This window comes from Lepisosteus oculatus, chromosome 5 (assembly GCF_040954835.1).
Source record: "Lepisosteus oculatus isolate fLepOcu1 chromosome 5, fLepOcu1.hap2, whole genome shotgun sequence".
Lineage (NCBI taxonomy): Eukaryota > Metazoa > Chordata > Actinopteri > Semionotiformes > Lepisosteidae > Lepisosteus > Lepisosteus oculatus.
Window position 1 is genome coordinate 9,028,190 of NC_090700.1, and position 26,825 is coordinate 9,055,014.

At 34.5% G+C, this 26,825-nt stretch overlaps 1 protein-coding gene across 1 annotated transcript in view; it reads right to left on the reverse strand.

Moving 5' to 3' along the window:
• The window catches only part of tenm4 (teneurin transmembrane protein 4), a 427,071-nt gene that overhangs the window by 379,090 nt on the left and 21,156 nt on the right, over positions 1-26,825 (reverse strand). The window contains exon 2 of the mRNA XM_069190054.1: positions 17,753-17,799. The gene's annotated coding sequence lies outside the window, so the exon portion shown is untranslated. The remainder of the gene's footprint in view (positions 1-17,752; positions 17,800-26,825) is intronic.

The following is a 26,825-nucleotide window of genomic DNA, read 5'->3' on the forward strand; positions in this document are numbered from 1 at the left end:
TTCTTTCCACGGCATTGCATAAAAACTTAAATGTCCTGAGCAGAGTGTTTTTTAAATATTTAAAATTGTAGAGCACGGTTAGATCTAATTAGCTGATTGGTCTACAATTGGAAATGCTGTACATTTACATTTGCAGCCCCTACAGCCAGGTTCCCATCTGAAATTGCATTAAGAAAAACATCATGCTACAGTATGTCGTTCTTCCTGTTCGTATTCCTGAAAGCGAGATCGGCCTTGCCCATCAGTATTGAAAAGCAAATATAGTATGTGGAAAATCGGATTGGTGTTACTACACTGCAAATGTATTATTTTTATGTATTCAAAACTATTGATAAATAAATACTGACAAACAAAAAAAAAGCCCTGACTCTCATTGTTTATGATATTTTGGTCTTTTTGTACAGCAGTCCAGACGTTGTTATGTATTTTAAATTGTATTAAGTCTAGAATCAACTGTACATGGGAAAAAAAGGTTAAATTTATAGAGTGCTTTGAAAAAGATACTTAATGTGAGCAAAACAACACTTCAGGTTTGAAAGAGAGTTTTAACATTACTTACTGTAAATGCACTCCTATGAAATAAAGTCCTAATGATTTTTACAGATCCTGTAAAATGAAAGCGAAAAAGGTAAACAGCTTCATCCGTGAACAGGGGTGACCAGAACTAAAATGTCATTTCGCGCTAGTAGGGACAATGTATATGAGAGAAGACACAAAGTCTGATTAAAGAAGCCGCATCACAGGTGGTCTGGTATTGCTACTGGCACTTCCAACATCTGACCCATCGATTCTCATTATAATACTGTCACAAGAGTGAAATTTAATTTGAGTATAAGATGCAACAAGGTGTCAGTTTCAAGGCTAACTGACAAATTGTACTTCACATGACGTACATCAGCTTCCGATATAAACTGACAGTTCATCACTTCCAAATGAATTCATCAATTTGTTTTAAAAAATATAATTACTTCTCAAAGTTTTAAAATTTTTTCTAAACTCTTTTAGACTACTGTTCATAACAATATGGCTTCAGCTAATGATAACAAATGATTTTGTTCCATCAAGATTCTAATCCACTCTGAGATTAACAATATAATATAATAACATTACAAAATTTCCAATTTGGTCAACGGGACAACATAAATTATTTTAAACGAGTTAAAACTGGTTTTGGAAGAGTCCCTCTTATAGGTTTTTTCTCAGGAAAAGGTGTAGTTAGTTCAGTTCTGATATTTCTTCTTTATCCCCAAAGAAATCTTAGATTGATGCATTCTGCAGGATCGGAACACATGTCCTTTTGCTGGGACTATTTTTGAACCAAAAGGTGTCTCACAACACTGATATTATTAACAATTTTCTTATTGTAAAACATCTTCTTTTCCCCTCTACATCTGTTATGTAGAGAGTCTGAATTATTATGGGTATGAATATTAACCTTTGCAGACTTGATTCTGGGAGACCCATCTTAGTTAGCTACAGTATGTTAAAAGGACTGCTTGTAAGTCCATAAGTAATGAGTACTAATAAGGGCAGAACAGCTGTCTATGTGTACAAACTTTGACTTTCTATACTGCAGTGGTGTAGGGAAAGGCAGTTCTGATCAAACCCCAGTCACAGCACATTGCATTATCCACAAAGAGTTCAGGTCCTATCGTCATTGGGTGATCATGAAAAGATGATTTTACAAGATGAAACAAATGATTTTACAGACAGCTCAATCATGAAGTGCAGTCATGACAATTGTCACAGTTAAATCATTCAACAACCTAAAATGAAAATATTTCATACTTCACTAGATTTCATATCTTGTTACATTCAGATTGGTTTTCCACATTTCATTATAGCCCTTAGTTCAGCTTTTTTGCATAGATTTATGTATATTGTGTCATTTAGCCTGCAACTCACAACTGGAAACCCACCGAAGCTCAGCAGGTGTGAGACTGGATGAGAGACCTCCTGGGAAAAACCAAGGTTGCTGCTGGAAGAGGGGTTAGAGGGGACACTCACCTTGTGGTCTGTGTGGGTCCTAATGCCCCAGTATAGTGATGGGAATCCTATACTGTAAAAAAACTGCCATCCTTCAGATGAGATCGCAGGGTGCTTCTCAAAAAGAATTGGAATGTTACCCCAGCGTCCTGGCCAAATTTCCCCTAGCCTTTACCAGTCATGGCGTACTAATAACCAGACTTTTATGAAATGGCTTCATCACTTTGTTCTCCTCCCCACTGAAAGCTGGTGTGTGGTGAGTGTTCTGCTGCAATATGGCTGCCGTCACATAATACAAGTGGGGCTGCACATCGGTGGTGGAGGGGAGTCCCCATTACCTCTGAGTGCTTTGAGTGGAGTGTCCAGAAAAGCGCTATTTAAGTATACGCAATTATTTACAATCAAGCCATTAGACAGCTGACAGAATTTGTAAAATCTGTTGAGGCATTCAAAGTGAACTTTGTTTCACAGTCTTAGCCTGATCTCTGCTAAAATGGAAAACATGATATTAAAATAAAATATAAATAAAATACATTCTATAACTATGATTTTCAGATTAGATTCTCTAAAAGAATAGACACCTAGGGTACATTCAGTTGCACAAATGCTACTTTGAGATCTTGAAAAATAGTTTCACATACTGTACATTTTTTCTGGACTGAGAAAGTACATTTAAAACTTAACTAGAAAGTGCTGTGTTCAGGATCTGACATGTCAAGAAACACCAGAAATGTGAGATATCCTATTAAGCTTTTTCAATTTTCAGTGACAACTATAATAGTCTGCAGGTGATGTCTCCTCAGAATACCTGTCAGTACTAGACAAAGTGACAAGCATTGTATTTCCAGCTGTTGAAATATACTATATACCGGCACTCTCTTCATTTTGGTATTTAGTATTTGAATTATACATTTTCAAGAGAGTTAAAAAACATATTGTGTATGCTATTACACTCTAACAGCATTGCCAATGGTGTTTAACGTATGCATAGCCAATTTTATTCATGACAGAGAAATACTTCTAAAATTGAAGATGGAAATCTATGAATTTTAAAACAACCTAATTAGGAAAATCAGTGTAATAAGTAGCTCTTCAAAGACAACCATAATATTTCCAAGATGAAAGATGTCAATCCACTGAAATGAGTACTATTTAATTTTACTGTAGAATATCGAATCAGGTGTCATAAAAGCCAAATCCCCATATGACTTGACACTTTTAGACTTCTAACAAGTTTTAGTAATAGTGTTGCTTATGGATGCATAATATTCACTGGAGAGCAATTGACAGAACAGAACATAATTACTTCTGACAGTTCTTTGGCGAAGAATAGTCTTTGAAAAGAAGGGAAGTCTTTGAAAAACTAAAGCCTTGCAATCTGATAGCTGTTGTCAATAATTTAAAATTGCTTTTGTTTCCTTCACCATATATTAATTATTATTTTCCCAAGGGACTTAACCTCCTGAGATTTAAGTAGGAGTTTACAGAATATGGGAAATATAAACCAATGATAGCTTTGATAGAAACCAATGGTTGCTTTAAATGCATTTCCAGATTTAATTTATGTAATTAAATGTAACTGATGTAGTTAAAACCTGTTAACTGAAAGATTCATTTTAGTATACAATAAAAGACACTTTTTGTAGTCATGAAACTCTTTTCATAAGTAAGATTGAACAGTATGTGTAACACATATGGTATGTGTTAAAGTGATATTCTCAAAGAAGGTGTGACAATATGTCATCATACATCTGTGCGTAAAAAGGGCCATAACTGAATGGCTACTAAATGCATTTTTACTCACCATCTGATAGCTGATCATAGGGAATAGCTGTATTAACTTATCAAGCATATTTAACAGAGTAAGGAAAACAGAAACCAAAGAATCATTCGGCAACCATAATTATAAAATGGTATATTTTGAAGTCTACTTTGCAATTCTAAAGTCAAAAACAATTTACAAGAATCAGAATGTGACTGAGTCAGTACGGAATCAGTAGCAACTGGCAGCAGTTTAACATTGTTGTGTTAAAGCATTGATCTAAACGGTTTAATATATCAATTATGAAAAATATAAGGAGAAAGAAAGTGCTTCATAAAAAAATGAAAAAGATTGTGTAAAAGTAAAGCAACATGAAGGATTACAAACACAGCTATAATGAGGATATTAGAAAAGTTAAGAAAAAGGAAAAATGCTGCAAGGAATTACTGACAAGTTATTGTCAGGTAAAAACAGTAAATGTTTAATTAATATGTATTATAAGAAGGACTCTGGACAATAACAGGAAAATGGCTGATGCATTAAATTGATATTTCACATAGGAGATTAAGAATGAAGAAACTTACAACATGCCTTAGGCTGAGGAACAACAAAGCTATATATTAGATAACATTAGTATAAAAGAGGCGGATATGTTACAATCCTAGAAGGGCTTAAGATAAAACATCTGGGCCCACAGTATTCTACCAATTGTACTTAAGAAAACAAGAGATGTTATCCATAAGCCTTTAACAAAACAACTCCAGTCTAGCTGATTTCATCACCCTTTGTATACATGGGTGCTGCATTTGAATTTTTTAAGGAAGTTTCCTGCTCACACGTTTCTGCTCCATGTTCCATACCACATGTCTAGCTCCAAAAAATGTTCTTAGTTTTTGCTTGAACTTGGTCTTGTGTATGATTTTTTACAAACCTTTACTCCATCGAGAGAATTTTTTGCATTTCCTTTACTGATTCTACAGTGCTTGGACCCTAATAAATTTGAATTACATGCAAACATTACAGTTTATCGGAGGAATGGTGTTGTTGCCCCTCATCACTGGGGCTCTGGGTTCTATTCCAGACCTCGGGCGCTATCTGTGCGGAGTTTGTACAGTATGTTCTCCCAGTGTTCACATGTGTTTCCTCTCATCGCACTGGTCCCCCCCCCCTCACAGTCCAAAAACTTTCTGGTATGTTAATTGCTTTAGAGAAAATTGGCCATAGGTCTGAGTCTGAATGTGTGTCTGTTTGTGTCTGTGATTGTGCCCTGCAATAGACTGGTGTTCTGATCAGGATCTACCCTGGCTTGTGCCTGTTGCTTGCCAGGATTGTTTCTGGCTCTCCCATGACCCTGAATTGGATGGATCGATTAGAACATGGATTACGTTTTACTATGAGAAAATCAAAGAATAACGAGAAGTAAAGTTTGCAAACAAGATGAGACTACTCAGCCCATCTATCTAATTAATCTTGGGATCTCATCCAGCTGTGTCTTGAAAGACACCAGAGTATCAGCTTCAACAACATCGCTGAATATGGTTGCGCCAGACACCCATAACCCTCTGTTTAAAAAAAGTGCCTCTTGTTATGAGTTTTAAATGCACTTCCCCTTAGTTTCCAATTTTATCCTCTGGTTTGTTTTTCCATATTGATTCCAAAGAAGTCTATTGGGTTGACTTTGTCAAAAGTGTACAATTCCAAAACAGCCACTGTTGCTCTAGAAAGGTTTCCAAAATGAGTGACAGTAATAAATCCTGGCCTTAAGGGAATATTATATACTCATATAATTAATGCATCGGGCTCCTTTCATCTTGAACTTTACACAATACTATAAACTAATGAAAGAAGGACCTAAGGTATACAAATACAAATAACAAAGGATGTATCCATGACTGAATATACAATGTCATTCTTTGTACAAAGAGTCATTCTAAACTAAAGTTTTTCTTTTAAAGATTGTTCAAAAATCTTAGATCAGCATTAAAATTTTACTAATCAATTATACAAACATGTAGTGTGTCTTAGTTATGTTGTGCTTACCTTAGTTATATTGCACCTGCAGTAAAAATGTTGCAGTGTTTTGATTCATTACAGAGATAGCTTTTGTTACAGCGTAAGATTACAATGAATTATTTTATAAGAATATATCTGCCCTAATATCGTGCAGAAGTGAGTTAAAAAGGGCTTGTGGCATACAAAGACCCTTTGCATACTGTGCTGAAAATGCTGTGTTCTGCGATTTAACTGATAGCTTTATTGGTTATAAAAACTGCTGCTCTGTCACATACTGTATAGCTAATCCAAAACATTATTTGTGTTGACTGTTAGTAGTTAAATAATATTAACTACATCATGCAGTGATGTAAGATTACATATTGTTAATGTGTATTGTTAATTCCATTTTCATTATACTGTGACCCAATGTAAATCTCCTGGAAGAGTGCTGTATTTTGTCAAGCTTTATATCAAGATAGAGCAGTGACTTCACTGTCATGTTTTTCACTTCATATTTTTTGTACAGTCTTTCACATTACAAAATAATTTATGTCATCCAGTCATTTTAGTAACATGTATTAAAGTACATGTATTCATACAAGTATTAAACAAGAACAACATGATTCAATATTGAAAAAAAAATGCTTCCTTTAGTCACCAGTAATGATACAAAATCATGTAACTGACGTAACATAATGATGCATTTAGATAAATTATGTAAAACTATTGGAAACTCTGCGTTACTGCCAGTAACTCTATGTTGTCACTAATCTGTGCAATTATATTTCTATAACTAGGATTCTATCTGCAATTACACATTTTAATTAAATGCAAATATTATACCTGTATTCCTTCAAAGTCCAACGTTCTTTTTTGGAATTCTTACTGTATGTTTATTGGTCCACTTTGAACCGATAACATAATATAACTATACAGTAGCTGCCTGTAATAAAGAATACAAGATAAAGCCCAAACTGGTAATGGCTAAAACAGTACAGTTTAATGTGGTATACTTTGCAAACCATGGCACTTAGATAGCATTTTTTCTGGTAGTATTATGTAATCTTTTAAAGGTCTCTATAATTTGACAGCAAACTTCTGTTCATTTCCTTTAAGCTCCTCCGTCTGTGTATATTTGAAATAATGTGCCCTTTATCTCTCTCGTGGTGTGTCTCAGCTGGTCTGTTACTCTAGGTATTCACAGACCCTCTGGTCCTATCCCTTTCTTGTGTGCTTAAATCTTAAATACAAAGAAGAAACTCTCTGAGCTAATAACGTTGTATTATGAGAAAACAAGACCAAAAAAAGATGTATTATAAACAATATCTGTAAATTGAGGGCTCACAACCTGGCTATGTACTATGTCAAAATCTGTCTAGAAACTTAAATATTGCACTTTAAGCATTGAGATCTCAAACTTACGGTAAGTTAACAAATACAATAACTTAAGTTCCATAAATAGATTAGATATACAGGGTAAATTTTAATTATATGATTTGCTTAGCGGCAATTTGTTTAGATAATGCCTACATATTTAAAAAGTGACTTAAGGGAGATACAGTATATCACTATTATTTTCAAAGCAAAAGGAGCCAAGATATATAGTCACAATTATTTATTTTTATCAACGCTGTCTACTCCATTATTCCTTCACACAGATTTACCATAGAACAAATACTTTCAGAGCCTAAAAGAGCTAAAGCTAACGTCTACAATTGTAAAAATCTTAAAAAAAGGTCTGTTTTGGTATAGGAAAAGGAATGGAGACAAATAAAATACAGTACTTGAGTTTGTATGTATATGGTAATTGTTATTGTCAAGTACTCCTCCTATTTTTTTACTATTCCGTTAATATACATACTTCCTATTCTAGAATCTACAGCCGATCAGCTGATTAATATAGGGACAGCTTCCTACACCACTTTGTCTATTTTAAAATAATACAATTAAAATGTGACATCTGTACTATGTTCACTTTTTTAATTAGAACAAAATTTCGCATGCAGTTCCCCAAGCATTGTTCAGCTGATGTTTTCTCTCAAATGTGGTTCCAAGATCTCACATATACCACATTGGAATCCTTTTTAAAAACTAACTGAGAACAAGCTGTTAGTTCTCATACACCTGTCTTAATTAGTTCTGTTTGCAATTTCAGCTCCAGGTGTCTTGTTATTCCATCTACTGTATATGCTTACAAACCAACCAAATGTGTTGTATGTACTTGTCATAGTAGGGTAGAAGGAGAAGGAGATTTAATTTTTTAAGTGCTTGGCACTTTGAGTGTAACCAAAGTAAAGACATTTAGAAAGCTTTGTGTCTTGTTAAGGGGAGATATGGCTTAAGATGTTTTATACTGTACAGGAGTACCAAAAGCCTAGAGAAGCCAGTAAATACAGCATATGAAATCAACGTTCATTATATTAATTCTTTACATTGCTATCATTTTGTTAATAGAAGTGTTGTCACATGTAACTTCATATTATGGTCTTGAAAGTAATGTGGCATAAGAACATGAAATGTCAATTATTTTTTTGCTTTGGCAAATCGGGACAAAATGTAGACTAGGAATCTCTTCAGTGAAAATAGCAAGTGCATTTCATAAATAGAATTTACATAGCAATGTTTGCAAGCATTTAAAAACATTTTCCATTCTAAATCATATTTAAAGGCATAAAGAGTGATCTGAATCAGTGAGGACTTAAAACTGGAGGCTTGTCTTGAAAAATAAAACATCACAGATCATCAAGATCCTCACACAGGGTATTTAAACTGCAGGCATTAGTGGAAGAAAATTCACAAAAGAAAAGCGATCGATTTTAAAACATAATTCTCTTTTAATCCTTTTCAATTCAATTGAAAAGTGTCCGCTGCTAAATTCTGAAGCAAATCCAGTTTACGTTTGCTTTTATTTTTCAATGGGAAGACAGATCATTGGAAGATTATTGAGCACACCATTTTTGCTCAAGCAGATAAGCTTTATCAGGGAGCTTCACATTATTACATCTACAGATGTATTTTGTCAGAATACATTCAAAATTCTTTGATTTCAATACTTAACCTTACTGTCTATCTGAGTTTATACTTTATCAGTAATAGAAGTCCCATCTGTGTAAACAAAATATTTGAAAGAATGGGCAGATAGAATCAGAGTGAAGTTCAATATGCTGACATTTCAATGACACCATAGTGATCACAAGATTGTATTCTTCTATTTGCATTTCTTTTCAAAATTGAATTTTGGAAGCTAAGAGACTGACTTGGTTGGGGGGAAATGAACATGTTTTTTTCATATAAACTATGTAAAGAATGAATTCAGGTTGATCTACATTGAAAATTTTAGAGGGCTGATGTTTTAGGTTTAAAATTTAGTAGAAGACGGATCTTAACTGGTGTATACCTTCTCTAAATTTACCCAACTGTGGAATGTAAATAATAATGCATTTCAAAATGCATATTTTCATCGCTTACTGTAATTAATTATGTTACTGGTGGGCCAAATACAGATATACTATAAATTATATTAAGTATCATCCCTATAACCTTGACAGCAAGGTGGTAGAAATTAATCTTGTAGTAACCTTTGCTTCATATTTGTGACTGCAAATATTTTTTTGATATTTTTATTATCTCTGCAGTTCAAATTGCTTCCCTAATAATAAATATACCTAGTGAAGGCTTAGTTATAAAGACATTGATTTAACTGTGTGTTTAACTATCCACTACGGAATGACAGAGCAGAAAATAAGCTTGTCAGATTGAGCAGCGCTTTCCATTTCTTTGTATAACACACTGAAAACTGCAACCTGAAGATTAGTACACAACCTCGTGGAAATAAAAACAGAGTACATACAGTCCCATATTGGGAAGGGGACACTGAAAAATATAAATAAAAAATGGACAACAGTGACATCTGTGGTGCTTCAGGAAATATTTTTTACTACGTACTGTATTAAAAGTGGGATTGAACATATCCGCAAATGTGTTATCCTCTTCCTGCATAATGACAAAAATAACAGACTACTGCACAATAGTAATACTGAAAAATATTCTACAAAACAAACATGTTTTCTGGAGTATTTCTTAAAGGCAAAAGTGTCATTAGACCTAACATGACATCTCCTGGTGGTTTCTAGAAAGTATTTCTCCACTTTAGAGACCCATTTCCTAAACCTTCTGGTATTTGCTATAATATGATTAAATCAAGCAATTATTATTCTTACATAGTTTAAATTCACCAAGACCTTCTCCAATTTTAAACTGCATTGTAATGGGGGAAAGACAATTTCTTTGTTATCTGTGATCTATGTTTACCTTTGTCGGCTCTTGAACTGTTCCAAATTGACTGGTCTTCTTAGCCATGGATGTAAATGTATTCAACTGCTATTTCAAACATTTGTGATAATAAATGCACTGATCCATGAAGAATTGCATTTTCATCCAATTAGCACCGAATTCAAATATTTATTTTTTAGGAGGAAAATCATGTTTCATACCTTCTCTTGGATATGAGATGATTTTCAACTGGAACCTTTGGAAATTACCTTTGATATATGAAAGATTGTTTTTTTTTTCTCATTACATAAAATGGAGAACTCCATTTGGCTCATCTAATTCCTTTTCATCTGATCTGGTTATTTCTTGAAAGAAGTTAGGGAACCAGGGATTCAGACGTCTTTGTGTAACAAAGTGTTTACTGTTCTCACTTATAAATACTTTTAATACTTAATAAATGTTTGAGTCTTGTCTGCTTACAATGTTCCCTGTTCAATAAGTAAAGTATTTTGGTCTGTCAGTGTAAGATGTTCCTTTAAGCCCAGGAATATACCTGGATGCACTTTGTACTCCCAGAGCTGCATTATTAATTTTTTTTTGTAACATGGTGATCAACAAAATGTACGCAATTCTGCATGTATCTTTTTTATACCTTCTAACACTGTCAAGATGATGAAAGTGATAGGTCAACATCAATATATAAGTCAATGTTTCCCATACTGTATTTGTTTGTGGTACCCACTTACAGTTCGCATTAAATATCACTTGTCAGGTGTTTAGATGGTTTTGAAATTTATCTTAGTCTCAGTGGATTTCTCTTGCAGCTCCTGCAGTGTTTGCTACTCCTCCTGTTTTGGTTCTGTGAACATTTACAACTATATCAGAATGTAGATTGATAGAAATCAATTAGAGTAGTGGTCCTAACTGAGACCACTATGGTACTCCAATAATCACATCCCTCAATTTTGAGCATTCACCCCAATGTGTGCATTGCATTTCTGTAGCATTAACAAGTTCTCAATCCAAATACAGTACATGCATATTACAAAGACTATTAGTTTACTAATATGAGTTACTGTTCTAAACAAAAACATATTATAGCTCTTTACCTCTTCTCAGACCAAGGCAAATGTATGGTTTCTTCCTTAGTAATTGAATTTCAAGGTTAACATAAAGCTGGCAACATTTGGTTTAATGCTGTGACAGAATCACTTAGTGTGCAATAAAACAGTGAGTACAGCAAATGATAATGACGAACAGTCTTGTAAATGATCCTTACTATTGCTGCTCACCTGCAGTGTCACATCTGTTTTTGAAGGTCTACAACCACAAAACCCACGTTGGTCCAGCTATCGGTCAGACAAGTACGTTTCTTAATCAGCTTTAAAGTACAAAGAGCAACATTTTTACCCCTATCTTAACTGAAAATAGCCCTACTAATCTTCACTTTATGACAGTCCCTGACTGATGGCAGAAGCTAGGTAAACATGAAAGAAATTCAAGAGGTTTTTGTTGTGCAATCAATATCTGAAATCCAGCCTATTTTCAATGTTATGTTACGTTTTATTCTTTATTTAGATCTGTTAAGCCAGCTCTACAATTTAACAAAACTCTCCTCATTTGTAACAGATCTGCAAATTCCCCGTGCTTATTTTTTTGATAGTGTTAGGAATTAATTGAGTGTCGATTCAGATAGCAGTCTGCAAAGTCAAAAGGTTTGCGGCTACATTTCCTTGAGTGGACTGAAAGCAGTGCCAGTAGCTACATCTGTGTCACCAAGCCGTTTGCTAATTGCTGCCTGACAGAAGAGGAACATCTTTGGTTTCTTATTCCTCTCTCTGTGACTGGTGCAGTGGCTCAGCTGTTCAATGAAAATGGGCACGACATTCTGCAACCCTTCTGCACAAAGTCTAACATTCTCCATTTTCCACACAACCTGCCCTCTGGTCTGTTTCTGCAGACATTTTTTTTAGATGCCAAGGATCTGCTCATGTAAAAAGAGAGAAAGGGCTTTTTGTTATTATTGCCCAAAGCTGAGCAGCCCACAGCCCACTGCCTTGCTCTATCAGGTAATCTGAGTCTGAATATTGATTGAAAGCACAGTTGATCGATTCAGCTTTTAAAAGTCTTTTATGTTAGTCTTCAGCCTGTAGGTATGATGTGACTTACAATTTCGTGAAAGAGAAAGGTTTAACATAGTTTTTATTATATGTATTGTTGGTTCTAAAAAACCTCAAAATCTAAAAAGTATATCGAGTGTACTCAAAGCATTGGAGGGCAGTCTAACATTTCCATTTCTGATGCATGTAGACTTGATAGAAGTGAAAGCAGAAGAAGTTAAGAAAGCAAGCAGCTGGATTCGTGAAAATTCCACCTCGTGAGATTGATCAAGACCCACTGGGGATTTAGATGGTTGAAGTGCCAGTGGCCAAAGAGTGTTAAGCTGTTGCTGGGTTCTACAGGGTCATAAAGAAGGGGTACTGTACCGTCTAAAACACTACAAAAAGTTGCAAGAATGGATTGTAATGGTGTGAAGTGCAGGAAAGTGTAGTCTCTTGTTGTTACCACTAAGGCATGAGAGGGGAAGAACAAGTCAGTACAGAAAATGTAGTTGTTGTGAACTCCAAGCCCTTCTGATGCAAACAGTCAATTGAGGAAAGTTGATATCAACCATAAAAATTCCACTTTCTGGCAACATATCCGTGTCATTAGTCATGATCTGTCTAAGGTGTCTAAGAATGTTTAAGAATTAAAAAAATCCTGAGTTGCTGTTTTTTCTATTGAAAAACAGCAATACAAAACTAAGGGAACGTCATGACAGAGTATATGTCCATAAATACCTGCTGACTGTGTTGTGAAGAGTATTAATTTAAATTAAAGGGCCTTTATTTTCCATGCTTTTGAAAATATAGTTCTTAAATTAAATTATTCATTTAATTCTGATTCTCATTTAATTAACAATATGCAGAAACATTTATATATGATGGCCTTTGACTTACAGATATAGAGTGATTTTATTTCTATGGTATATCTGCTTTTAATATTTGTCTGAACAAGCACACTATACTCAAGAAACCTTTTTTATTTTTATTTCCTTAATTCTTCTTGTGGATTCCTCTTAGAAATATTTCACACTTTTTTTCCCCTGTAATGCTTTATATAGGTCAGGTAGCAGTGCAATTAATTTTAAAAGGGGCTTTCAGGAAGAATTTGAATTTGGGTAGCCTCTGAATAGGAGGATAGCTTTTCATTTTAATTATGAGGCAAAACTTAAACTGCAGCTTTGGGTATTTTTTCTGATTAATAGTATTTACACATAGTATTTACACAGAAAATTTCCATACAGATATATTTTTGCATATATCAGAAAAGAGTCAAAAGCAATGATCAGTTTCCTTGCTCATTTTACATCTTGGGTTTAACAGCACATCTATGGAAGTTTCCATATATGAACACCATGATGGCCAAAAAATATAAATCTATTAAGATAATTTCTCCTGTAAGCTATCAATCAGTTTTAACTCTCATCAGTTCTTAATTGTTATAGGCAAAAAATTATATTGCACAAATATGCCTAAGTTAGGACCAATGCATTACTGAAGAATGTATCTTAAAAAAATACAAATACAATTAAATCATTTAACACAAAATCAAATAAATCTTCAGTTATTTCAAGATAATTGGTGAAAACAATGTGGTTCCAGAAAGGAATTAAGTAACAGGTATATAATACTGAAGGTAGCTCCAACAGTCCAACTCCCAAAGGTTGACTTCTACTTCTTAAATGTTGAAAATACAGACGTCAAGAATCTGTTCTGAACAATATTTTAAGCATTCGTTGCTGTATTTTGTATCTGTGAAGTCATGTTCTTCATTTCAAGAAGCAAATTTGGGGTCATTTATACGATGGCTTTTAAATATTTGTCAAAGAGTCTAAGTGACCCATAAATGAATCTTTCAGGATTAGGTATGATTGTTTTATTGCTTCCAGGCAGATAGTCATAAATTAGAATCACTGAGATTTCTTTTCAATAACAATCCCATACTTCTGCAAAAGAGATATGAGTTCTATCGATTAACTGCTTTGAAACTATTTATTATCAGCACAAAACATTGTCCTTCAGAGTTTAGAAGCAATGTCTTTATGTCTGTGGATTTCTAAAAATACAGTTTATCATCAACATATTCCAGACTGGTGAGTTAATTGTTTATGGCCAATGAAAATACACAAGATTTTTCATTATATTCTGCTGCTGTAGTGTTACTGCTAATAACAACATAAAAATCAATTTGCCACTATCCTTTATTATAACAAAAATTAAAAACATCATGACCTCCCTTTGTAATGCACTGCATTAATTCATTTGAGCTAAAACAGACTATAACTATAAAAATCCAAACTTCAAAGTATTATGAACAAAGTATTACAAAGCAGTAGATTAGCCAACTTGCTAAGTAATATTGAATTATATATTAACGACCATGTAATTACTATACATGTCATTTTTCACAAGAAAGCATTTTAATACCTTACATGAAGTACCTTGCACTTTGGTTCCTTCATTTTTTCATTCCTTTTTAAAAATAATGCAGGACTTATTTTTGTCCTTATGTACATATGTATATTTGAAAACAGTTATTCTCTTGAACTGTATTTGTGATACTATGGATTATTTCTGCATTCTAGTGTTTGAGAAAATCAAGAGCAGTGTCACAGGCAGAATCAAACCCTTCTGGTCATAAATGCCAAATATACAGTATGCATTAGAATTAATAAATTATAGTTATTGTTCCTATTGCTAACTTACATTGTTCAGGAGAAATGGGCTTCTGTGCTTGTATACTGAATTACTGCAATTGGCAGTTGAATTGGAACACAAAGGAATTCAGAGATACACCCGAGCTCAGAATCTGGATAAATCCCCTTAATTTAATGAGACATCTTTAACAAAGTGATATAAAGGGGAAATAATGGAAGCTTCGTTATTCCTATCTCAAGTAAATAAAAGCAAATTATGAAAACACAAACACTGCTTATTTTATATATCTTACATTTACAGCTGTTATTACTGAAAATTATATTAAAACAATAAATGTTTGATAATTGCTTGAAACCAGTATTGGCAAGACTCTGAAAAACTCCAAGGACTTTTCAGTCAGATGATATTTTCATGACAGGTAGAATTTCAACTTAAATCTCTACCTGCTTATTTCCACTACCGTGTTTAGAAAATAATAATAGTATACCAATTCCTGAAGTGTTAAAGAAAACACAAGAACAACCAAATGTTGAAAGTACAACCATACGTATAGCACTCAAAACAAACTTCTTTTAATTATTTGCTTTTATACACCATTCTTTTTGTCAACAAATGTGCTTCTCTGATACTCCCATGCAGAGAATTGCCTTTTGGCAAAACAAACCCAGTGTATTAGGAAGCATGTAAACAGCTATGTCACTTGTCAAATATCTCTATTCTCCAAGGCTGTTGTTCTATCATGTCTGGATGGACCATGCTTGAAAATGCATTTCATTGTACTGCTTGCAGATGACAACTACAGATATTTTTGAATCTCACAATGAGTTTTTTGACTGTAATTTGATATTTCTATGTCAGTCAAAACAGTGTGGCAGTGTGTTAAGATACTATTTTGATCACAGAAAGGACTTCTAATCTATACTGATCCGCAGCAACTGTGAACAACTGTAAATTTCAAAAAAATGTTTTTGAGGCATTAGATTAGATTTTTTTCATTCTCTATGGAAGCGTATACTGTGGAAAGATCATTACTTTTCTCTGTTCAACTTCTATTGTACTTCAATCGCATCATTACATGTGAAGCAAGTATCAAGTGTGATAGTGACACGTACTGTATTGAGAATAGGGAGAGAGGTAAGTTAGAGTAAAACACCTACAATCTATTTAAATATTTATGCGTTTAAAAAGACAAATAATGGTTCATAAAGGGTTACAAGGGTATATTTTTGAAAGGGAAAATACTTTTGCAAAAATGCTAATAAAATAAAGATAACAGAAAGAAACAAACAGAAATAAGATCAATAGTACATAGAACCTAAGACTGGAATATGCAAATGCATTGTATCGTGTGAAAGCTCATGTGTTTTGCCCTTTCCAGAGTTTTGAAAAATTGATCTCGCTTAAACCACCAGACTAGAACTTTGGGAAGGGAATAATATGAAAACCATCAGGCGTGAAAGAAATTTATGTAGCTGCCAAATCTTTTTTTCTTTAATTTGCTAAAGTGATTCGGCACCGGGGGACCTTAGACATTCAACTGAAAGCAATAAAGCATTTTTTATGTATTATTATTCGACGTGAATATTGTTTCCTCCGGTTTTGATTGATTTCAGACAAGTGCTTGTGTTAAATTACAACACAGCTATTGGTGTAATGTTAAATAGAAAATTGCTTCATGTACAAGTCTGTCATCAACTTTCCCAAAAAAATATTTGCTTTCTACCCTCTGCTTAAAAACAAAAATATTTTGAATCTTTCTGTGTATGGTGCTGTAGCCCCAGTTTGAGTCTAAACTTTCCGTAGATTGTTTTTCATGCGCTTTCTTTTTAATTTCAGACTCCCGTGGATGAAGATGTGGGGCCTGATGTAAGGAGCCAGATATCCCGAGTATCATGATGATTTATAATGCATTAATGCAGAAGTGTTGAATTTGGTCTATAGTCCTTCAGGTTTCAGAAAGTTTAACTAAACTTTCTATAATCCAGGTGAAATTATTGGTGTGTATAAAATGTTAATATGATAATAAACATTCCTCACAAATCATCATCCTTCCTTTCCTTATTTTCTGTCCTTTCTTATTTTACTTACACACTGCAAATCAGTCATATAAAATTCAAATTAAATAGTAATCATAACTTAATAATGAATTTAATCATAAGAAATTACCTTAACTTCATTGTCCGAAATGACAGGCAGCATTTCCTAGTGTTATGGCAAATGACTAACTACCTGCGTTTCAATTAAAAAATATTTTTGTACTGTTTGAATTCTTCCTGAATACTTCAGTGTGGTAATCGGGGTGTTACAACACACAATCCTATCAACAAAATCAAGCGCCAAGCACAAAAACCTTGACTTTTAGAAATTTAATAAGAAAGCACATATACAGAGCTGTATATTCTAATTAATATTGTAATTAAGATAACAATATGTACAGTAAGCAGTCATCAGATTAAAATCTAACCCCATGCGTTGCTCAGAGATGCTAGTTTTTAAGTCCAGTGTGAAGTTCGACTAATGAATTTCCCTGATGATTAACTACCTGTCTACAAGATCACTGGAATGGAAAGACGGTGACCAGAAAAAAAACTCATATCACGAACAATACTCTGTGTAACAGGTCATTAATAAAGTGACCTACATTGCCCTTTGTAAGTATATGAGAAAAAAATGGGTAGGAAAAAAGTTTTCTGAAGTTTTAAAAGACTTGTGCTAGTGAAATGCTATGAATACACTTTATTGCACGAACTAAGGATAAATCCAACTGAGCATTTGAAATTGCATAAATGACTCAGATGAGAAAAAAATTAAATGAAAGTTCCTATTATCTAAATCATGAAACAAAAACATTTTTACATAAAGAATAGAACACACTTAGAGAACAAAAATGTTTTGCATAATACCAGTGAACATAAAGGTGCTTCAGTTGAAATTTATAATAGCATTTATTAGCATCGGGAAAAACAGTTAAACATACCTTGTCCTGTGATTTCTTTGAAGTCTTTTGATTGCCATCCACCCAATCTAAAAGACAAAAACAACTGATGATAACCAGAGTACCAAAAAAATCTGTATGCCTAAAAAAACTTAGTCATAGACCTAAAATGGTCCATGATACACACTAGAAAACATAAAAACATAAAGATTTGTTTTTCTTTTTACTGTGCCTGCAGAGTTGACACCTTGCTCCTGGCAAGACCAGCCATATGCTCATTTGGAAACATCAGTGCCACCTACTTTTAGGGAAGGTCAATTTCTGTTAGTGAACTAAATGCTGTTAAGACCATAAATGTTGAATTGATTGCTGATCACTTCCAGAACTGGTGAGATAAAATAATTGACTTTTGAACTTCACCAATTATCCAGGTTGATCTAAAACTCAGAAATGAGCTTCAATGAAAGACTTTAACCTTTAAGATGGAAATGAACAATCTTGGAAAAAAAGTGTGGGATGAATGGTTCATCCTTATAGCACCACTTAATGTACAGTATGCATTAAGTTGCTTTTGTTGGCTTCACTTATTAATCAAGGGAGTGTCTGTATTGAATTAAAGTAAAGTTCAGTTTGCCAATATGGTTCATTATAAGCTAGATTTTATTACAGATTATATGCTTTATGCTTCTCACACAAACTTATTATGCTGCTGAGAGATGATGATCTTTTGAAGCACATTAGACTAATGTTCCTGAAGATCAGCGTAATGTAAGATTCATTGAATTGCTTGGACTTGGAAAGGTCACTAAATGATTCCTTCTGATAATGGATTTAGTAAGAAGAAAAACATAATGAATGGGTTACGATAATGGATTTGACCTTGGGAATCATTAACTGATTTCGGAACCATTAGCAGCAAGATTATAACTTTCAGGATCCAGTATGGATAAAGAAGAAAGATTTTTTTGAACTGCAACAGTAGTAATTGGCTAAGTGTATGACAAGTCCGTTGTAATGCAATATATTTTTATTGTTTTATTACATTAGAAGGTGAAGTGGAGTCTTTTTTTATCTGTCCGCTGTCTAAAATGGAAATAGTTTCAAGTATATATTGATCCTATGGAGACACTGTATGCAAAAAAAAAAAACAATACATAACCTATCAAATGGTAAATGGATAGAACATAATGAAATTTGAATAGGTATGATTTAAAAAAATCCAGAAAGTTACTTTACTAAGCAGGATTACTTCAGATTTTACAACTGGCTATGACTCTCAGGGTGCAAATCATGAATCTGTTTTTATGAGTCTCTTTTCAAACAAAACATGCTATTAACAACAAGCCCTTTTTTTTAAAGGACCAACAAGCCCTTAAAAACTGAATGCAAGGACAAGATCATGTTTTCTGTATTTTTCAGTTCTTTACATTGTTTGCTTTCTTCAGAGTGATAAATGTAGTATGAATGTCAAATGTGTTTTGGCCTTAGCTCTGCTGGGTTTTGTTTACAAGGCTTAAAATACAAATTGGTCACAGAGCCTGCTGCGCAATACTGTAACTGATACTCAGTAACAGATTACATTAAGATGACTTTTACTCATATTCAATTGGGTAATTTGAGCAGACGTGTGTAATTTGTGATATTATGACTGTAATAGTTTTGAAGAGCCTTGGAAGCAAGAAAAAGAGAGAAAGAGATTTCCTTTTTAATTGAAGGCAGCCATCTGAGGCATGAAAGACTATACCAGACAAACAATGAGCATACACGATGTAGCAAGAAACAAAGTCACATTATAGTGCTAATATGATAATTAAGCTGCAAAACTGAAAGTTAACAGAGCATATTCAAAGAACAGTCTTGGCACCAAAACCACACTTTGCAGCATATAGATTTGTTATGAAACTCTAAGTAATAGGGTGACTATATGACTTGTATATTAAACAGAACACATTGAGATTTGAGTACAGGATTAAAAATGTCTCTTAATCAGTATGATTATGGTACTGTATGATCAGAGCCTTTAAGTTGAAGATTACAAGTTAGCTAAAATGATTTATAAACCTAAATAGTTATTTCTTAATTAAAACACAAAAGAATAATAAGCAGACTAATTTCATAAAGTATAATTTTATTGCATACTCTGAAGTTTACTACTGGTATTTTTTTTAACACTAATATAATAAAGTGGCTAGATTTAATTAACAATAGTGTTTCCAACTTCTTGTCTGATCTCAATAGGCATCAAGAAACCAAATAAAGTCTGGTATATGAAATTCTGGGACGAGAAAACCTGGCTGCTACTGTGGACTAGTAGTAGCACTCTTCTCTCTGGTCCAGAATTTCTAAAACCAATGTATCAGTCTGGTGACCAGGGACTCTGTACAGTAGGAGAAGCTTTCTTGCAAAAAAGACCTTAAACTCATGTACTGACTACTTGCTTGTTAAAGATCCCGTGACACTGTTCATAAGTTTCAATAAAACACCCATACACCTCCAGACTGTATTCCACTTGTGAACACCTCTAGTCCATGAGAGACTAACCTTATTGTTCTGGAAAAAAAATAATCCAAGACTTTCTGAATTTAGTGGTTTAAATTAAAACAATACAAATTAACCAGACCACACCAGAAATTAATTAATCAAAACATGTTCTTGAATTAGTTAATCTGTTCAAAAAATATTTAAATTTCTTTTATCTCTTATCACCACTGATGAATATTCATTTTCCCATCTATTATAAGTGCAGTTTAAAAATACTGCAGCACCTTTTATTGCTTTTTAAGTTTTTAATCCCAGGAGTTAAATCACACTATGTAAGATCTCCCTGGTGATCTAGCAGTCCTTACTTTTCAGGCTTCTTCATTTCTGGTATTTGCCAGATATTTTTTTAAAAATCAATGTCATGAAACATTGGTTATCAGTTTGGGGCCTGTGATATGAAGTATATTGCAAAGCACCTTGGTGTGTAATTAAGTCTTTGTTTCACTCTCCATCTTTGAACCTTTGCCTCTCTCACAAACGCTGTTGCTCTATGAGCTGATTAAACTTGTTTTAGAAATAAATTATGCCTGCTGTCCTAATGAACTTTTATCAATGTCTCACTCATGCTCAGAGTTACAAAATGTCTTCTGCTAATGAAATATGATAATGAGGATATGTTCCACAATAGCAAGGAAATTAATAAAGTAAGTTCTGCTTTTAAACAAATTATTACACAGTACTTTGTATACAAGCAGTAGAAGATATTCTGCTGTTTACTTCAGGGTGCTTCTACTGGAATATCAGCATCGCCTGCTGGCTGGATACAATAAATGCAGAAAAAGAATTAGGTCTATTATGGCAGCAAGTACTGTAGCAATTTCTTGTTTTTTTTGTTGCTGGAAAAATAGTTTGGAGGTGTTTTACTGCGATCACAGAATCTCTATGTAGCACACGTAATAATCACCTTAATGTATTCTGTCTAGAATCCCTAATTCACAAAGGATACAGATGGTCCTCTGCTTGAAACACTTCTGCTGCTGCTGTCTTTGAAAGATAACTGCAGTACAGAAATGCTCATATTTTTTTCCCTCTTCATGCAGGGCATGTGAAGTGAAATAAACAAAGTCACAAACTAATTAATATACATTTTTCTGCGTATCTTTTAGATGAGGATGTTTCCATTCCTGTAGTAGAATTATTGTTTTTTATTTTGGTTCCAAAGTGACACAAGATCTTATTTCAGCTCAGCTCAGTGTAAGCACAGCAGCTACATCCGAAAAGTGACTTAGTTGTTTTCAAATGATTAAACAAAAATTAGATTACAGTTTGCTGGCATTTTTTTAAGGATAAGCAATTCACCATTTTGTGTCCTCTGACCATTATGTTCAAGCCACCTAAGCCAATTTCATTATTGAAAGTGTCATCATTAGTGTCATGAAGCACAGCCTGATTCAACCAATGTCATAACTTGGTGCCACTAGTGAAAACATATTGCACAGCACTTTTCATTAGTGTTGTAGCGGCAAAGCTATTAATAATACAGGAATTAAGTTTGCTGCTCCCTTGCCAGTCCCTCTCTCCCTCATCTCAATGGATCCGGACACAGAGAGGCCATTCCTTGTGGTTCAAATTTAAGGTGTTTTTCAATTTGATAGAGTTTCCTGATAAGAAACAACTCCCAAGGCTAATATTCTCCAGCCACCCTAATAAATAGTCATCCCTGGTGCCTTACTGTCTGGGAGATTCCAATGGAAAGTCTCATCCCAGGTTGTTTACAACCTAAATGTCAGAAAGTATTGTTCTCCTCCACCTTCAGCCAATCAGGAACTGGTACAGCAGGGTAACCACACGTGGGTCTCGAATGCCCGCGAAACTTTCAACCAACAAACAACCGTAGTTCCTCCAAATAAAAGAGGCAGCACAGGGCCAAGCAGATGCCCCTTCAGGACATTCTCAGACTCAGCTTGGACAATCACGTGACGGCCAGTGTATCCGAGTGCCAGGACTTTACTTTGAGTCGAGAACGGAGGTCGCCCGCGTGTAACCTAAGGATCCGCCCGAGGTTAGCCCAGCATCAAGACTTGTGAACCACCGGTACAAGTGAACTACAGTTGGAACTGTCGACAGCCAAATCTCAGTATTCAGGACTAGCGCTACATCAGGAACGAACTGGTCTTTCCGTCTAAAGAGTGTGACTTGCTTGGACCTGCAGTCAATTTTCATGAGCACAAGCTCTTGTAAGTTCAGCCATGACTAACTAGCCGGTCTTCAGGGAGCCCACTGACAGCGCGCCGCAGCAGCAATCTCTCTCTCCTTTTCCCCTACCTCACACCAAACCAGGACTGCCTTGCACCGGGCCAGAGAGCACAGATTGGACCGACAGCAGCCTGTCACTGTTCCGTTGTGTCCGCGGAAGATCTGAATCCACACAGATTGGATGAGTATTCAACATTCTGCATTACAGCTCAAGGATTCAATTGTTACAGTACCTCAACCCCAGTTAATATCAATTTAATTCCTATGAGTGACATTCTTGCTTTTGAGAATCTAGTGTAGAAGTTGTAATCAAATTTTATTAACGAATCAGTATAAATGAATGGTATACTGAATGTATGTCTCTCTTGGTATTTGGAACTCTTCATGATTGAATATACTGAATACCTTTTGTATTCTTCTAACCCTCACCATAAGATTTGTCATTTTTATATGCACATTTTATATATTAATAAATGTATTCTCGTGTATAAGTATCCGTGTGTGTGCGTTGCTGAGTTGTTCCGCAAGGTCAGTTTTCTAATAGCCATCAAATAATCATTTTGTCACTTATGGCTACAATTAATAATTGTCCCAGTAAACGCACAAACCCCTACAGTGTTCATCAATGTCTGTGCAGTTGTAATGGTAAATTGACTGGGTGAGGCAACTTTAGCTTTGTCATAGTTGGGAAACAATATCTTAGTACTCTTCATACTTCATGATGGTCACAGTGAGATTTATTTATATTATTGTGCTGTGCCTATCAAAAAGAAAGGGACAATACTGTGTTGTATGAAAATGAGTCAAATCCAATTTACAAGTTTAAATGTCACTTTTCTGGACAATGAGGCAATCACATCCATTTTCATGTTGGAGTGAGCTATAAATACTCACAGGGGAGCCTATAAATACTGATAAGGAAGTTCTTCAAAGAAATATAGATTCAGGTGCTAATTTATTTTTCATAATGTCCTTTTCTGCTAATGATTTTTTCTTAGCTGGTTGTTATCAATAGACATCAATTGCATAAAAATAATTTAATTTATTATTTAAGCCTTGCAATGTCTCCACATTGCTGTCATTCTCTTCTAATTTTTTCAAAATTATATAGATATGCAAGTTTATTTGCCTTTGCAGAGTTTAGATGCTGATATTGCGATTGCCAGTGAAAATATTCTCTTAGTTCTTATGTCCTTATTGGAAAAACACTGAAAGTATCACTGTGAAGATACTTCTTGAGCTTTCACAATAGCTTCACCTTGTCAGTCAGAAGAACAGCTATGCTATATCCCACAGTGCAGTAAGTGGAAAAACGCTCTTTCAAATAGTTCACTATAGATTTCAAGAATTCAGTAAGTCCCTTATATACAGTGAACCTACTTCTACTAGTGCTGTCTCTCAGGACATTTATGTTCTTGTGCAGCAATCTGCTGTGAATTACAGATTACATTTTCATAAATTAAAATAAAATTAAACCACTTTAGGATGAGAAAATTGCTCACGTCATGAAAAATATAATTATGTGGAATGAACATTTTTTCAATGTGTAACATTCAGCTTGTCTGGGTACAGTCACCTGTTTCTTACAGCTGTTGAAGCTTTCAATGAGCAAAATATCCCATAGGAAACAACACACAGGAAAACCTCATTACAGTACAGCACATTGTAATTAAAAGTGTGCCTGAAAAAAAACTCATGTTAGACAATCTTTTCTATTTTCCCTACAAGCTAGAAAAAAAAAAAAACATTTACAAGAATGTCATAATCTGCTGTAAATAGTTAATTCTATGAATATTTTGCCAGAAAAGAAGAATTAAAAAATATATATCTAAGTCACTTTCTAAGGAAGATTCGATGATGTGAAACTAAATGAACTCAGACACAAGCGACACATATCTTGACCATAGTTTCTCCATTTAAAAAAAATGCAAACTGATCTTTGTAAAAATCCAATGCTTCAAGAGATCAATAAAATCCAAACCCTGAAGCCACACTAGGGATGGGCCTGCTGGTGTCTGTTTGCATAAGTGTTCAAGTTTTAGTCTCAGTGATCAATGATCTCTGCGAACAGAGAAAGGCCCAGACTGCAAACCAACCCTGATAGTCTTAACAGCTGGGAAGAGTTCAGCAACACGCTGTCAGGATCATTACACCACCTGAGTCTTGAGAAATAGCTCCCTGAAATACCCCTGGACTTCCCATCTTCACTGATCGATGACTTTCACAGTGCCAAAAACTCTTACACAAATGCCATTCTCTAAGCTATCAGTTAAACCATCAATCTCAGCTTCAACAGCACTAGTTTCACATTCTGTGCCCATTGATTCTTCTTTCTCATCTTCAGTTCCTATTTTCAAGTGTGTCTTTCAACAGAGCAAATTATTATGATTTGGAAGAACTCCAAATACTGTACATATACAAGACATACATGGCAGCAGTAGTCAGCAACTGTGACTTGAGTAAGGCTTAAGGGTTCAGCAGATATCCATCTCCTAGCCTTTCACTGGTGTGCCGCTATTTCAAAGAATGACATTACTTACTCATTGAGCACAGTCAGATAAAGGCAAAAGAAAAGTAATCTACAGTATATGTATATGTAAATATATACATATACATATATACATATATTTAATCTCAGAAAAAATGTTTCCAAAGAAAAAGTGCAGTTAATTAAAATTCCAGATGGGACAACTTTACACATCAAGTGGATCTGGAAATGCCCATTGTCATTTCTTAATTAGCACAATTGTAAATGAAAAGTTAATGTTAAATTCCTTTAGAGTTAAAGAGGAATTTGTGTGCATATGTGTACTGTACTAAAAACAATATATCAGCTCACAATCTGTAATAATGGTAAAACTTTATTTTCGGTAAGAGTATTTGTTGAAGTATACAGTAACTCGGGCTTAATTCAAATTGCTTCAGCTGGGACAGAACACATGTAATGCAATCTTTAATTAAAACTTGCCAAATTACCCAGTGTTATTTTGTACAGCCAATCTGCCAGCGATTAAAGAGAATGGCTCCATGGTGCCTGAACATGCCCACGCCATGTTAATACTGCACCTGTGCCGCTGAGGTTGTCGTGAAAAACATTATGAGAAAAGAAAAAAAGTGCAGATGCTAATGGCATTACCAGTGATTCCAAATTCAGTAATATTAATTCAGGTTGAAGCAATGAGTTCAATCTGTGAGCGTTCTAATGTGCTGTGTATCAGAAAGAATTTAATAACATCTGACAAGATCATTCTGAAGTACCAGCTGGTTCATTACTGGAAATATTACTTAAGCATCAATTTGATAGAAATAAGTCCTTCTACCTGCTGTTAGTGTAGCTATTGATTACTACAGAGACCATCCAAATAACTAACAGGATGGAAGTTTACATACTGATATGAGTTTTTTATTCTCACACACACTGCATGACACATTTTGATCTACTTCAGGTGAATTGTACTGTAGGTAGCTGCGTCAGCATGCATAGGCTGCAAAGGTATAAGTAAAGGTTTATTCCAAGCGGAAAAGAGAAGAAAAGAAACGCAATGTTTTCTACACTTGAAAAAGACTCCACAGCCAAAACTTCTCTTTTCAGCATGGAATAAACCTTTACTTGTTCTTTTACATGAGGTGAAGACACAACGAATGGACCGAACCCACCCTTTTCCTTTCCTTTAAGACTCAGTCTGTCTTAAAACAGGCCTGAGAAAGGCCGGCAATAGTTTTAGGAAGATTAAGCACTTCAGTCAAAGATTGAAGAGAATCAGAAAGGAAAGCCAAAGGACTTAAAGGAAATGGGGACGAACATGGTCTTTTGCTCCTTAAATTCACAGATAACCTCGAGATGGACCATTTTCCATTCTCATCTCTTACAGGCTCATCACAGTTGTCAGGCTGGAGGTAATCCAGGATGATCAACATGTTGAAGAAGTCAACATGTTTAAAAATGAAAACTGTGAATATTGAACCTCCTAACAGTAATGTTATTGATAATATATAATTCTCTAGCTCTACCGGGAGTTTGAGTTGATAAGATCTTGGAACATACGCCTGGTCAGTACTCCAATGGAAAACCAGCAAAAAAATGTTTTTCCACTGTTGTTGGTTGACGTGTAGGAGGTCTTCTTCCCCTTGGTGCAGATTTTCCAAACCAGTTCCTTAATTTAGTGATAGCATACTTTGTGCTATAGGAGAAATCACCCTTCAGATTAGACATTAAACAGAGGTCTCGACTTCTTAATCATGCAAGATCCCTTGACACTGTTTGTAGGAGGAGGGGTATGCTGGCTAAATGCCACAGTCTGACCTAGATAAAATTACTCTTAATTCAACTGGAGAGGTAATTCTCACATCTTTAGCTAATCAGCTTTATAATGGGCTC